Below are 14,164 nucleotides of genomic sequence, written 5' to 3' on the forward strand. Positions count from 1 at the left end.
AAAAATAATCACGGTCAAGCACTGCTTAAGAATGAAAGGAGCAAGAGGGAGTTTGGAGGTTAAGATAAGGCAAAGTTAGGCAGACCACCAGGACTCTAACATCACAGAATCACAGAATCACAGAATCGTCTAGGTTGGAAGAGACCTCCAAGATCATCTAGTCCAACCTCAGCCCTAACACTAACAAGTCCTACACTAAACCATATCACTAAGGGCTACATCTAAACGTCTTTTAAAGACCTCCAGGGGTGGTGACTCAACCACCTCCCTGGGCAGCCCATTCCAATGCCTAACAACCCTTTCAGTAAAGAAGTTCTTCCTAACATCCAACCTAAACCTCCCCTGGCGTAACTTTAGCCCATTCCCCCTCGTTCTGTCACCAGGCACATGGGAGAATAGACCAACCCCTACCTCTCTACAGCCTCCTTTAAGGTACCTATAGAGAGCGATGAGGTCTCCCCTGAGCCTCCTCTTCTCGAGGCTAAACAAGCCCAGCTCCCTCAGCCGCTCCTCGTAAGACTTGTTCTCCAGACCCCTCACCAGCTTCGTTGCCCTTCTCTGGACTCTCAAGCACTTCCATGTCCTTCTTGTAGCGAAGGGCCCAAAACTGAACACAGTACTTGAGGTGTGGCCTCACCAGAGCCGAGTACAGGGGGAAAATCACCTCCTTAGACCTGCTGGCCACACTGCTTCTTATGCAAGCCAGGATGCTGTTGGCCTTCTTGGCCACCTGAGCACACTGCTGGCTCATATTCAGCTGCCTATCAACCAGTATTCCCAGGTCCTTATCGGCCAGGCAGCTTTCCAACCACTCATCTCCCAGCCTGTAGCGCTGCTTGGGGTTGTGACGCCCCAGAACATCATAATTTCCCTTGGAAGAATGGAAACCTAATATTTCTGTCAGAAGCCTGATTTTCATAATCAAATTTCCTGGTTGAAGAGGTTTGTCTGTAACAAGAAAGAAAGTAGAATGTAACCACCCTATAGCCGTATTTCATGTCTAACAAAAGTGAACTAACTCAAAAATGGGAGATGGACTTAAAAGAACCAGAAGAAGTAGAAACAGCTGAACAGTATTAACCAAATATTTCAGCATTCTCAAAGCACCTTTGTTCCTTAGTTAACATCTGCAACATCCTGGGAGGCTGGCAACCATTTATTTTTATTATTTGTTAATTACCTAAACCAGAATTACCTATTTAAAAGCTAGCTGTCTATTTTAAGCTCTTTGTCTAGACTCCTCATGTAGCTGCTAAGGAAAGACAGGTCAATTGCCCTCACTGCTTCTCTCCACAGATGGGGAGAGTTTTGATGGCTAATTTTGACTAACTGTCTAACTTTCTGATGCAGAAAATTCACTGATAGAGACTGCACTCTGGTGAAGCACAATACACTTAAAGGAAAGGTAACAAAGCATCCTGGAAATAAAATTGGAGAATACAAATACAATTGCTCAGGTTAAAAAATATCAAATTTTAAGGAATATTTAAAAATGATTAATAAGTAAATCAATAATCTAAGAGATAAAAATAAATTGTAAAGAGCAGAAAAAAATTGCGGCTCTCTGGCTGCCTGCCTACAATTTAGATTCTACTATGTGTCAAAGTGGAAGCAACTGAAATCTTAGCATCTTAGAACAAACTCTGTTCTAAAGTGTATTCATATAACATTACTGAAGTGATGAGTACTGCATAGGTGTGAGGACAGAATTTCAATCTCATGTAGTATGGTATGAGATCATACGCTTTCATTACCTGGAAACTGGTATGGTGGGAATAAAATACAGTTAAACTATGTGATTCTTAAAATTCTTGGAAAATGTGGAACATGGCTTTTCTTCAAGAGTTGTGCAATGTTTGCTTATTGGTAAAAGAAAAAAAAAAAAACACAACATGCTGAAATTGTCAAAGTTTCAATCCTTATTGCATTTGGCAAGGGCCGTCTTTAACTGTTTAGAATGGAGCGTGCGTCCTTCTGTTTGGGCATATGGAAAGGCCAGAACTGGGGAAAGGAGATTCATGTTCTGACTAGGACTCCTTGGATCGCCAAGCACAGGAGTATCCTCTCTAGCAACTTTAATTCATAAAGAAATGTTATTACTTGCTAGACTAAACTCTGATCTTCTTTCCAATAAATCAGTAGGATTTTAGATAATTTCACTAGGAGCAGGTTTGGGCCCTTTGGCATTGCTGGTAGGCTATAGTCTTTTATGCTTTTCCTATATATTATTTCCCTGTTTTTTTCTCTCCTACAAAAAATTAACAGTTCTCCTTTAAACGCTGGAATCCTGCTACTCATTACTATGGTTACAGTTCCTGAATCTTGACCCATTTCACTTTCTTTTGACTGTAGAAGTAATAACATTAGCAAATACCACTGTGCTGAGTTCTCATCAAACAGGACACAACATGCTAATGCTGCTGGGCTGTAATGGATATCTGTGCAATACCAGTAATTGCTCTCATTTAGTCTATCTACAGTTACTAGTCTTGTCCTTCATGGTACAATAAATGAGAAAAAAATTTGTTTATCCGAACTGGTATGAAAAGTCTATTTCAGACAACAAGATCTACAAGTCATGTTAGCACTAGATTAACGTAAAGACATTTCTTTTTCATCATGTACTATTTCTTCACAAAACAAACTGCAAACTCTTAAGTAGTTTTAATAGTATTAACAACACGCATTTATTATTATTATTAGCAAAAACAAAGCTACAGCAAGATATGACAATGGCACCCAATATTCCCACACTAGAGCTGCAATGACTGAGCAGGAAAACAAGCACTTGTCATCACATATTACCATATATTTCACTTTCATAATTACTTTCACCAGAAGATTTGAGGACACATGTTAGGTGAAATGTACGTAATCACAATGAGCTATGTTAGACCCCCTTCTCCATGGGTTCCAATTTCATTTTACAGCTACAGAAGGAGCAGCAGGGTAGTTTGTAGGGTAATAACGTGCAGTGCTCTGACTCAAATATTATCAGAAAAAAGCAGCACATTTTCTTCTTTTAAATAGTAACGCTGTGAGGCTCCAGCTTCACCGACCCGTGCGCTCCTCTGCTTTTCAGTCCATACTGGGTGCCATGTGGTAGGTATTGCTTGCTGGAAGGGCCAATGGATGTTGTGGAGAATCATCTCCATGCAGAGGTTTCTCATCTGAAAGTGAAGTCTAGCAACTGTGTGGAGCACTGGATGAGTACTTTATGTTGTGAAAAACATTTTATATGATGGTAGAGCACCCTGATGTGTTTTCTTCTCTACAGCACTTTGATCATATTATAAAAATAGTAGCTTGGGGGGGGGGGTGGAAGTGGTTATGCAAATGCACACAGCAAAGTGCACTAAAGGCTCTTATGTTTTATTTTCAATTAACTTGTAGTCAGTTCTAGATTATTAGTGCAATAGGGTGTGTGTTCGGTTCTCACAGTGGTGAAGGGATTATGGGCCTGTTTGATAAAATCTGACAAGATCCCAAAGTATGTTGACAGTCCAGGATTCCTGTTCCAATAGCTCTTGTGATCAAATTTAACACACGTTCTCGTGGTTTGCACGGCTTTCCCATTTTAGTAGGAGCACATTCATTTCAGTGCCACAGTTGTCATCTTCCTGCCTGTTCACTTCTATGCCCATTAGGGACATTGCCAAGAGAGCCAAGGGGGAGATCTAAGCACAGGATGGGTGAAAATTGGTCCAAAGCTCTTAAACATGCAACATGACTGCTACCATCAGTGAGATCTGGAAATGGGTCGTTGAGAAGAAGCACAACAGGAAGGTTGGTCTGAAACTGTTTTTGCTATGGATGTGAGAAAAGTGTTGCACATCTGTCCCACAGATGGCCAGATCTGGAAGACCATTTCTAAGTGTGAAGTATGCATTGCTGCTTCCATTTAGGCTATATGGAGGCTTCAGACTGAAGTGTGATTGTAGCACATGTAAGACATACCAAGCTAGTTTTAATTTAAGACTGCATACCATAGGATACAGCTGCCAAGTCAGTGTTCAGGTTTATGTGCAAGCGTAATATTGCTTGCTCAAAATTATGCTTGCACATTGTGCTTGCACTTGAGCTTGGTTTCTGCTCACAGCAAAACCAATGTTCTGTTAGGTTTTCTGCCATCAATACAGGAATTAAGTAGATGATTAGAAGATTAGAGCTAGCTCAGTTATATCTGCATGTTTTCAGTCCTATCTAGACATAGCTTTTCCTGTCTGTCAACACACGATTTTGGGTTTTGCTAACCTAAATTTACAAAGAATATCCTCCAAACTGTATCAGTAAGACATTTATGTTTGTGTTGAATGGACTCCAAGTGAAAAAAGCAAAATTTTATTCTACAATGGGTTATTTCACGGAATATTTACCCAATTACCCAGGTTCATATTAAAAACGAATAAACACCATCAGACAAAACAACAACAACAAAATAAACATATCGAAGCTTTTACAGTTTGATACTCTCTCATGTTACAATTCCAAAGGTAGACATTAGCAACAATGAAATCATGGACTAGGACACACTATCTATATTAGCAAAATAAAAGATTTTCTTTACTGTGACAAAAAACAGATGTCGTTGTCCTCCAGAACAGAACAGAGGGAGCACATTGTATATGCAAACTTTGGGGAAGGATAGGAGAGAAAACACTCATGATATTTTATTGTATTTCTGACTGAGATTTCATGTAGTCTTACTTCTGAGCTACTTAACTGCATTTTCTGTGTAACTCAGTGTTGAATAGCTGCATATGAAACCAGGCACTGACATCAGAAGTATTCTGATTATGCAGATATAATGTGTTCTTTTTCTGAAGCTGTCCTGCTGAAACTTGGGGCTCTCTTTGCCTTATCAGCATGTGTATCACAGTCATCCTGACCAAGAAAAAACAAAACACAAAATATTTTTTATCATAATTAGTATTTCCCCTTGTGTCTCCCCTCTACCTGTATATTGGAAACACTTTTTAAATATATGAAGAGCTAGGCAGTGAGACAGACTTCAGAGAGTAAATGAAAAGTCCCATTTTTTTTTCCTGAAGAGAGAGGTCCATTTTAGGAATTGTCTGGACAAACTTGTCATGGATAGCTTGGGCACATTTAATTCTACCTCAAAGCAAGAGATAGACTACTGGTTCTTTGAAGTCCCTTCCAACCCCACATTACTATTATACCTTTATTTATTTTTATTTGTATTAAGGGGATTAAGGCTGCTTTTGCTGAGCATTATACAGATTCTAGAACAAAGATGAAACTTTCTCTAATGAGTTAACAATTTCCCTGCCTAAGGGTCTTAGAGCTCAACTACAGATAGACCTGCACGGTTGATGACAGCTTACAAAAAAAGGTCATGGCAACCACAGCAGTCCATTTGGCTTTTCACTAGCATAACTTCAATTTTTTTTTTTTATCTCCTGTAAGGCCAAATCTTATTTACCTACTGAAAGTGATTGCTATTTTAGGAGAGCTACTATGAAAACAATAAGATTAGTGATCATTCTCATCTCCTTTGCAATAGAATTTCATAACTTTGGTAGACTGATGAGTAGCTTTTGTACCCATCATGAATCTCATGCTTTTCTTTGAGAACTACCATTGCATCAGTGTAATTGTGTAATTGTTAATGCAGATTGTAGCAGGGAGAGCCCATTTTTGAACACTACTTTGAATAATTTAAATTCAGATCTGTCCTTTCGTTTTGATCTGGCATTGTAGATCTGCCATCAGTCTCTGGCCTACAGGCAACAGCACTGAGCAGGAAATGAAATACAGTCAACATTTTTTTTTCTCCCTGTAAGCTAATGAAATGTAGAAAATAAAATACTGGATTGCAAGCAAAATCAGAACAGTTTGTAGTATGTGTAGTATGAAATAAGGATTGTAATGCGTCAGGTGTTATTGCAAAGGGGACATTCACTGGCAGAGGAGGGCAGTGAGATGCATACTCGTTGCACTGGGAAGTATCTAAATGCTATCTAAACACTGGCTGTGAAATTTGATGACTGTTCTGCAAAGGAAACAGGATTGTTACTGCCCCAGGTCCATGGCCAAAGATGTTGGTTTGGGATCTAGCTTTATGCCTGGCAGAAACAGGGGAAAAAATAAATGATGCAATACAGCTACAGAGAGTTTCTAGGATCTCTTTAGACAAACACAAGGTTAAGAGACTAAAAAAGAAAAGCATATATTTCAGTATAGGTTATGGTGTTTGACGTTTCCTCACAAGATTTGCCCTGTACTGCTTTCATCAGATCAATTTTGCTAAAAGATAGGAAGCCAAGTGCCCTCTGTATTGATATGATTTGGACACCTGCTTCTCTCCAGAACTTTTACATATTTTCGTGTAGGACAGAAAAAAGTGATGAACCCCAGCAACACTCCCACATCCAGTTTTCTTGAAAATGAGATAACGTAGATGAGCTCATTTCATCTAAATTATTTTAAAATTTTAAGAAAACTGCTGTTGCAGTGTACCACGCACAATAGGAACATTTGAACCTTCCTTGCTGTGCTAGATTAGACATTGAATTATTATGATATGATGGGTTAATATATGAGATGTTGAATGAATTTTAAATTAAAAATGCATTTCCATATGTAGATGGGCAAACTGATGTTTTGACAAAATATGAGTTCAGCTTGGCATAACCAAAATAGCCCCACCAACCCTTTTTCCTTTCACAGTCCCTTGAAATGCAAGAACACCTTATATTTTAGCTGTCATCTTAATGCTAGATATTATTATAGGGGAAAAAGAGCTAATATCAACTGCTTTTAATTTAGGCAGGATTTCTTTTACATGAAGACAGAGAATTTTTCTTCTATAACCATTTTGACTGGAAGTCATAGGGCCCTTGCCAAGAAGTTTCAATTATGCTTTTAAAATATAAATCCTAGGAGTCTTGAAATTACAGGGTGTGGGTAGCGATATGTTAAATGTTTAACAAGTGAGGAGAAATTAGTGCATTTTGGCTTATCCTCGGTGCTGTTAAGAAACAAAAACGTTCTTTTGTTGTAGGTAAAAACAGTTCCTTCCAAAGAAGTCTGTAAAAACTGGAAAGCATTTTCATATAATTCTGTGAAAATGACACACAGATAACTACAGAATGTGGAAAACAAGGCCAGCCGCAGAGCCTCACCCAGGACACTGTTCATTAGGAGGACATGGTGTAAAAACACCGTAGGATGTTTTGGCTACTAGAGCAATCATGGGATTATCTGGGGTGTGTTTTAGCTCTACCCACCAAGAACATTTCCCATGTGGTATTTGGGTGGGGAAAGTGAAAATCTACCCCATTGTCAGGTATGAAACTATTTCCTTTTTTTCAGTTTGAGGTTAAGTGTATGCCTTATTCGTTTGGGTGGAGGACACTAACAGATTCAGTCATTCTTGAAGAAGAAGGTATTTCAGTTGGGGCAGGGGGTATTTCTGGACACCTTGGAGTTGTTCATATCAATACTGATTGGGACAAAAGATGCTGTGTCGTGAGACAGGAAGAAGCTATTCCTTCCTTCAGAGTACCAGGTTACACTACAGTTATGCGATCATTAATGCTATGTTTGTTAGTGATCAGTAGCAAAATCTGTCCTGTGTGAACAAATGTGATCCAGCCTAGCTTCAGTCAGATGTCTGTATTTCTGTCACATTAGCCAGAGTACACACATCAGAATTTATTTTGGCATTATGTTTTTTTCCAGAGATGGGAGAACAAGTGATATAAGTGCTGGTATTAAGATGGGATGATGTAGATGAACAATACCTTCTCTGGTACAAAGCCTGTTGGTACAAAGTTAACCCTTCGGCTGTTTTTGAACAAATTGGAGACAGTTGAATGACATGACTTAGAATCAGCCTTTTGCATCAACTGTCTTTGGCGTTTTGAACTGGTATCAGGAGCCCTAAAGCCAACATTTGCTGTCATGTATACCTACGGCCTCAAGTTGTAAAACACACACTGTTCCTAATGTGCCATTATTATGGGTACATAAATCATTGCACTTCAGAATAACTAGCAAACTTACCAAGTAAATATAACAAAAGTCACATTCAGGGATAGTATTGACACTTGCTGAGATGGGAATATAAAAACTTTCAGGTGCCTCAGTCCTCAGGGCTGGCCAGTGAGTTTATTATGTTTCCTCTCCTTGCACTGCTTAGGTAGAGCTTTAATCCAAAATGGATAAGAACGAGACCTTAGCTCTTCATTTTCAGTAAGCTTTCTTTAAGAAATTGTGTTGAATCTTTCATGTTTCCTTAATTAGTATTAGCAATAATAATCCATTAGTACCTTTCTAACCAAAGCATTAGCCTTTAGAATACTGTAAGAAAGCATGGGGAGTTTACTGTTCCCCATTGAATTATTTTAGACTGTAATCTGTGGGAGGCAGGGAATAAATTCTTGCTGCACTTCTGAACACTGAGAGCAAAATGGTTCACAACTGGGATTCCTAAGCACAAATACAAAATAGCAAACCAGCAACAACTATTAATGCAGCCATGGCCTAATTAAAATTAGTACACAATAGGCTACAGGCACTGACTTTGGAGGAGCTGATGAATGGTGTCATACAGACAAAAATTACCTTCTTCTGTCAAACACAAATTACTGAGTTCAGTTCAAGGGTAATGTGGGGAAATAGTAGGCATATGTGATAAGCAGGAGATGTACATCAGCTAAATTAATTTATTATTATTATTACTTCTCTAACATCTGTGAATCTAGAAGAACTTGTGAGTAAATAAAATGTGAACCCAAAAGTTACTTAACCTAAACTTGATGCTGTTTTTTTTTGTTTTTTTTTTTTTTTTTTTTTTTGTTGTTGTTTGATGTTTTTTCCCTTTAAGGTTTCTGTTTCAAAGTGTTGTGTGCTCATTATTTTTAGAAGTATCAGGAATTACCTGGGCATGGTTAGATTTCTCTGCAAGGCTCAGGCCTTCTTGACCTTTCTAAGACTTTACTGGAGTCAACGGGAGCTAGAAGTTCCATGTACCACCCATGAATTGAATGCAAGCTGTGTCAAAGGGCAAAGATCACAATCAGAACCTACAGTAAAAATTTGGCACTAACTTCTTTCCCCTCCTTCTCCCCAAGGTCATCCAGAATTATATTTCAGTGATTCCTGTTTCCTAATCTTCTGTTCAGTAGGGCATGTTTTGCTGCCTTGTTCTTAATATTTCACAATTCAACAGGATATAACAGCTATTACAAAACCCGACCAATTAAATTTTAAGGTAATCTGAGAGATTTCTCTAAGCAGGTAAGATTCTGATCTTGCAATTTGTTTCATATTGATGCGGCTTTGCACAGGATACCACTCACAGGGAACAAAGGTTTAGGGCTGCATTAATGAATATGAAACCTGTAGGATATTATAAACACTTTGGTTTTTTGGTATGTGGCCCCTATCTTTTGTCCTATGATACGTGTTTCTGGTATCTGGTATATTGTACCATGATCCTGACCTAACAGAGTCATCCAGAAAGTCCATCAAAAGTCATTATCAGATTCTTAGAACATAACACATCAAATATATATATATATATATATATATTATTTTTGGACCACCCTAACTAAGCAAAGAACATCTCTTTGTGCTGAAAACTGAGATCGTTTTCAAGTATATAGCTAAGCAGGGGTGTTAATTTTTAACTTCCTTCATGAAATGCTTCAGAGTAAGTGAAGTTCAGTAATCCCAAAATAACTGGGAGATAGAGGTTAAAAATTTGGCCCAGTTTCTAGGATATAAGAGAGAAATCTCTAAATCCGAAGTTACTTCCCACTCTCCAAAGATAAAAAGGTCAGGACACATCCTTTCATTGTGCAAACATGCTGACCAAAAGACAGAGAAATGATTTAAAATTCAAATCTGAATCCTTACTTTTCGTAGGTCATGCATCCAATTTGGAGGAAGATTTGTTGTCAGAGCATTCAGATTATCTGACAAAAAAAAAAAAAAAAAGTTTCACTCTTGCTAATGTAAAGAGTAATTTTCTTCTCTGAAATAGCCAGTAGCTTCTCTTCTTCTGTTGACCTATAATATTTATTTTTTAAAAAATCAACAGGAGTCGTTTATACTTATACTTTGTAGAAAATTTCAGCTAAAAGCTTTGGGGATTTATATGTAAGGCTAGGGCATCAGACTCGTGTTCTATTGAGACTTCTTATCTTTATCCCACACTACCTAGTAGAATATAAATCTATAATGGCAGAAGTACCACAGATGCCGTAGTTTACAATATCTAGAAGAAACAACAGAGGCAAAGGAGACATAAAAGGATAATTTTGCTTACACAAAATAGCAGCCTGAAAAATAAAAACAGGAAAACAAACAAGCAGATGGAGAAAGGCGAAGTCTGCAAGACACAGCTGTGCAAAGTATTTAAATATCCAGATGCAAAGCAGTTTAAGGGTCAGGGACAAGGAAAGGACATAGAATTCTCTTAGCAGCTCTGTAGCATTACCAAATAGCCCACTTTAAATATTCAGACACATTGATGGTTACTCATTTTTCCAACTTTCTGTCAGATTTAACGGGATTCTTAAATTTTGTTAAAAATCCAAAATCCTGAGACTCCTAAGCACCTTTTAGCATGGGTTTGTTACTGTTTACACAAGAGCACAATAATTAATGTGTGAGGAAAAAAAAAACATTCTCAATTGGTCTGTACTCAATTCCATTTTAGCAAAAGGATTAATAAAATACTTTTTTTTTTTTTTTAGAATAGTCAAAATTGTTTTCTGAAGCAATTGCTACCCATAATAATAATAATTTGCGCTTTTACTGTATACTGACTTCATCTAAGGGATTCAAGGGCTTTATGAACACTAATTAGGCATCTGCAGGCATCTATTAGGCACCACCAGTTGCTAGATGATGATTTTTGTCTGTCATTAGCTCAAAAGACTCCACCTGCCTGTTTTGCTTAGTATGCTGTAAGGGGGGCTGGGAAAAGTGTTGTATCTGCATCATTTGCTTAATATTGAAATGTAGGAAAGGCATCTCTTGCTCTGAAATGTAGCTGCAGATGAAAGTGCTCACCTAAAATGGGTCCCTGAATGAGATTTTATTACTGCTTCAATTATCTTCCTAAGCTTCAGACTCCCTCCTGAGCTGGCAGATGTCTCCTCACATCATGGCAGTGTCTGAAAGACAGATTCTCATTCCTGACCTCTGTCGTGTTGCAGGTTCTCCAGTCATTCTGGAAGCCTGTTCAAAGCCACAGATCCATTTCATAATCACTCTACAGACAGGTTCAAATACTTTGAATGATTTTTCACTCATCATGTTTCTTTCTCTCTTCTCTTTCTCTCCTCCATCACCTTCTTATTCTGCCTCTGTCCTGCTATGAGTGAGACATGGTCAGTGGTCCTGTACCAGCTTGGCCAATGTCACATAGGAGGCAATAAAGCTGGCTTGTCACTCAGTCACCAAGTTATTCATCCTTCCTTTGCAGGGTGAATAACTGCATTTTAAATGAGCCCCAAACTCACTGTATTTTTTTGGTAAAGGATTCTAATCTCCTTACAAGGAACTTCAGAAGCAAGGTAAATAATAAAAAAGAGCCAGGGGCAATGAAAGCTGAGCTAGTGAGTCACGTGGGAGCTAGAGTCTAGTTTAAGCACGGTACTTAAATAAACATACTGCAGCAGCCATCATTCCTCATAGGGGAGACCTGCAAAGAACAAAGAATATTGTTTTCCTAAATTGTGATTTCATAATTATATCAGGAGAGTACATTTAGATGTTGAAAACCATATTTCCTATGACTAAAGGAAAAAAATAAAGAACTATGAAAGGATTTTGATAGTGTTATATAATGACAATCTTCTGATTCCTAACTATCTGTCAAGGTGCATTAAAGTCCTACTTCATTGAGATGGTACAGGACTCTTAGATATTAGATCCATTCACACGCTTAAATGCTTACATTAAGCAAGGAACTGTTTTCCGGTGTCTTAAGGATTTTTCTGCATGCTGCTTTTACAGGTGGACTGGATGTTAGAGGTCTGATTCTGGCTTTTCAGGATGTTTCGGTACATAGAGGCAAGAGGAAGCCCTGAGACTTTGGTCACATCTTTAGGTCCTGACTATCATGAAGATGCAATTGGAGTACCAAAATCACCCTATGAAAGATGTTTTATCAGTATGTATGTTTGGTTTAGATGGCTCCAATGCATTATCATTGTACTTTGGATAGCTAGGTGGGCCAATTCATATTAGTACCAGCTGCAGAATCATGCTGTGTTTTATAATTTTAAAGACTGATTTTAAAGCTTTCAAACTTTGCTGGTCTAGAGGAGATTACCTTCAAGATGTACCAATAACAGTGTCTTAGAAGTATCAAGATGGTGTCTGGGTTGTTCTGTATCTTGATAAGGTCAGTAGCTTCTGAGTCTTTGGTGGTCTGTAAAGATTGTGTTAAGGCTGTACACCATTTAATGTTATTCCAGAAAGCTAAAAGCTTCCTTCTCATTTAACAGAGTACAGGCAGCCACTGCCACGACTACAGAGGAAGGATGGTGGAGCATACTTGCTAGATGGAAGAAAGAGATACTGCCATTGCACAGCCGACCAAGATCCTCTCACCTTTTAGAGGTCTCACTCTGGTCCCAGTGTGGATCTTGCAGCATTTCTCATTTGTTTTGCACCACAAATTTGCAGTTTTCTCCATTGGCTAGTTTGCCAGAAACCTGAGATTAGATGCAGCAGCACAATCCAGATCCTAGCCTTAGCCCTGATGGGCTCATCTCTCAGCTCCTCTGCTCCCCAGACGAGGTGCAGACATCCCTGCTCTGCCAATGTAGGCACTTCTCCTCCACTGCTCATGGTGGGATGCAAGCAAGTGCAGTGCAAGAAGGCCTGCTCTACATGTAGCCGCAGCATCATTTCCTTGTTATGAAATGAATCATACTTTCATTCTTCAGATTGTTACCAAAAAAAAAAAAAAAAAAAAAAAAGGAAAAGCGTGACTGTAAACTACATTCCTTTTTCCTTGCATTCAGGAACTGAGGCCAAAGCCAAACCAGTGCTGAACATGGAACCAATTATTATTCAATTATTATTTTATCAACTACCCAAAGAAAACATATCTGCCAAGGAAAAATAAAATAAAATAAAACAACAAACAACATGCACACTAGAGAAGCTACTTCAAAATCTGCAGACTTTTTTTTTTTTTTTCTTTTTAATTCTTAAAATCTTCTGGATCCCACCTCTTTTTCTCCTGTTTCCTGTCATAGCTATAACAAACCTTTTTGGCGAGCTAACAAGATTTCTTTTGTTGCACTGAAAACTTTGTGCATGATTCATTTTTTTTTTTTCTTAGAAAAAGCTTCAAGCCAAATATTGCTTTCAGAGCCTTTTCTTCCTATGTTCTCTCCCCTCCCCAAATCCTTTTTCCTGAGGGACATCCTTGTTCATGGTAGCCTACTGTAAACAAAGGAAAGATGATATCAAAGTAATTGCTTGAAATATAATTGATGACAGACTTCTACAACACTTAGCAATGTCTTTGCATGTACATAATACTTTTGCACACTTTGGTAATGCTTGGAAACTAATCATCCTTTGGAAGAAAAAGAAAAAGGACAAAAGGGAAAACACACAAATTCATTACTTAAAAGGGCTTGGAAGCTTGTAAGGTACATCCGGTGCTTTTCCAAACATGGTCTGTGTCTGCATTGTACCTTTTTTTTTTTTTTCCAGCAGATTTTGGTATCTTGCCCCTTACAGATTTTTTATTTGAGAGGTTTTATCATCCACCTTTCCATATGCTATCACGTATTTCCTGATATATATATATATATTTTTTTTTTTTCACAGCATACACAGAAGACTGCTTGGGGGCCTCCCATTTTTTGATCAATCTGTAATGTTTTGCTTTCATCCATTCCTGTTTGGAAGTCTGTTTTCTTGTTCATTCTTTTATTGTTCTAATTCATGCCTTTTTTTTTTTTTTTTAATGGAAATAGGGCTGTAAGAGGAGACAAAAGGGGGTGTTTCATCAACTCTAGGCCCCTCCACCTTCATCTCTCCCTACCCATTTGGGATCCATTTTAGCAAACTACACAAATCTTTCACAAGGGCAAGTCAAGACAATTTCTTGTCACAGCAGAACGAGCTGATGTTAAACTGCACAGTACTTTAGCTGTAG

At 38.2% G+C, this 14,164-nt stretch overlaps 1 long non-coding RNA gene across 3 annotated transcripts in view; it reads left to right on the forward strand.

The window, feature by feature from the left end:
• Nucleotides 1-14,164, forward strand: part of LOC308193460 — a 47,268-nt gene that overhangs the window by 13,385 nt on the left and 19,719 nt on the right. For 2 of the 3 annotated variants that reach the window (XR_013949650.1, XR_013949652.1), the window contains exon 2: nt 12,492-12,606. This is a non-coding gene — a long non-coding RNA (uncharacterized lncRNA). Of the gene's footprint in view, nt 1-11,997; nt 12,155-12,491; nt 12,607-14,164 lie in introns of all 3 variants that reach the window. The other variant, XR_013949651.1, reaches the window with a different exon arrangement.

The sequence above is a fragment of the Anser brachyrhynchus genome, assembly GCF_964034855.1.
Source record: "Anser brachyrhynchus genome assembly, chromosome: 3".
Lineage (NCBI taxonomy): Eukaryota > Metazoa > Chordata > Aves > Anseriformes > Anatidae > Anser > Anser brachyrhynchus.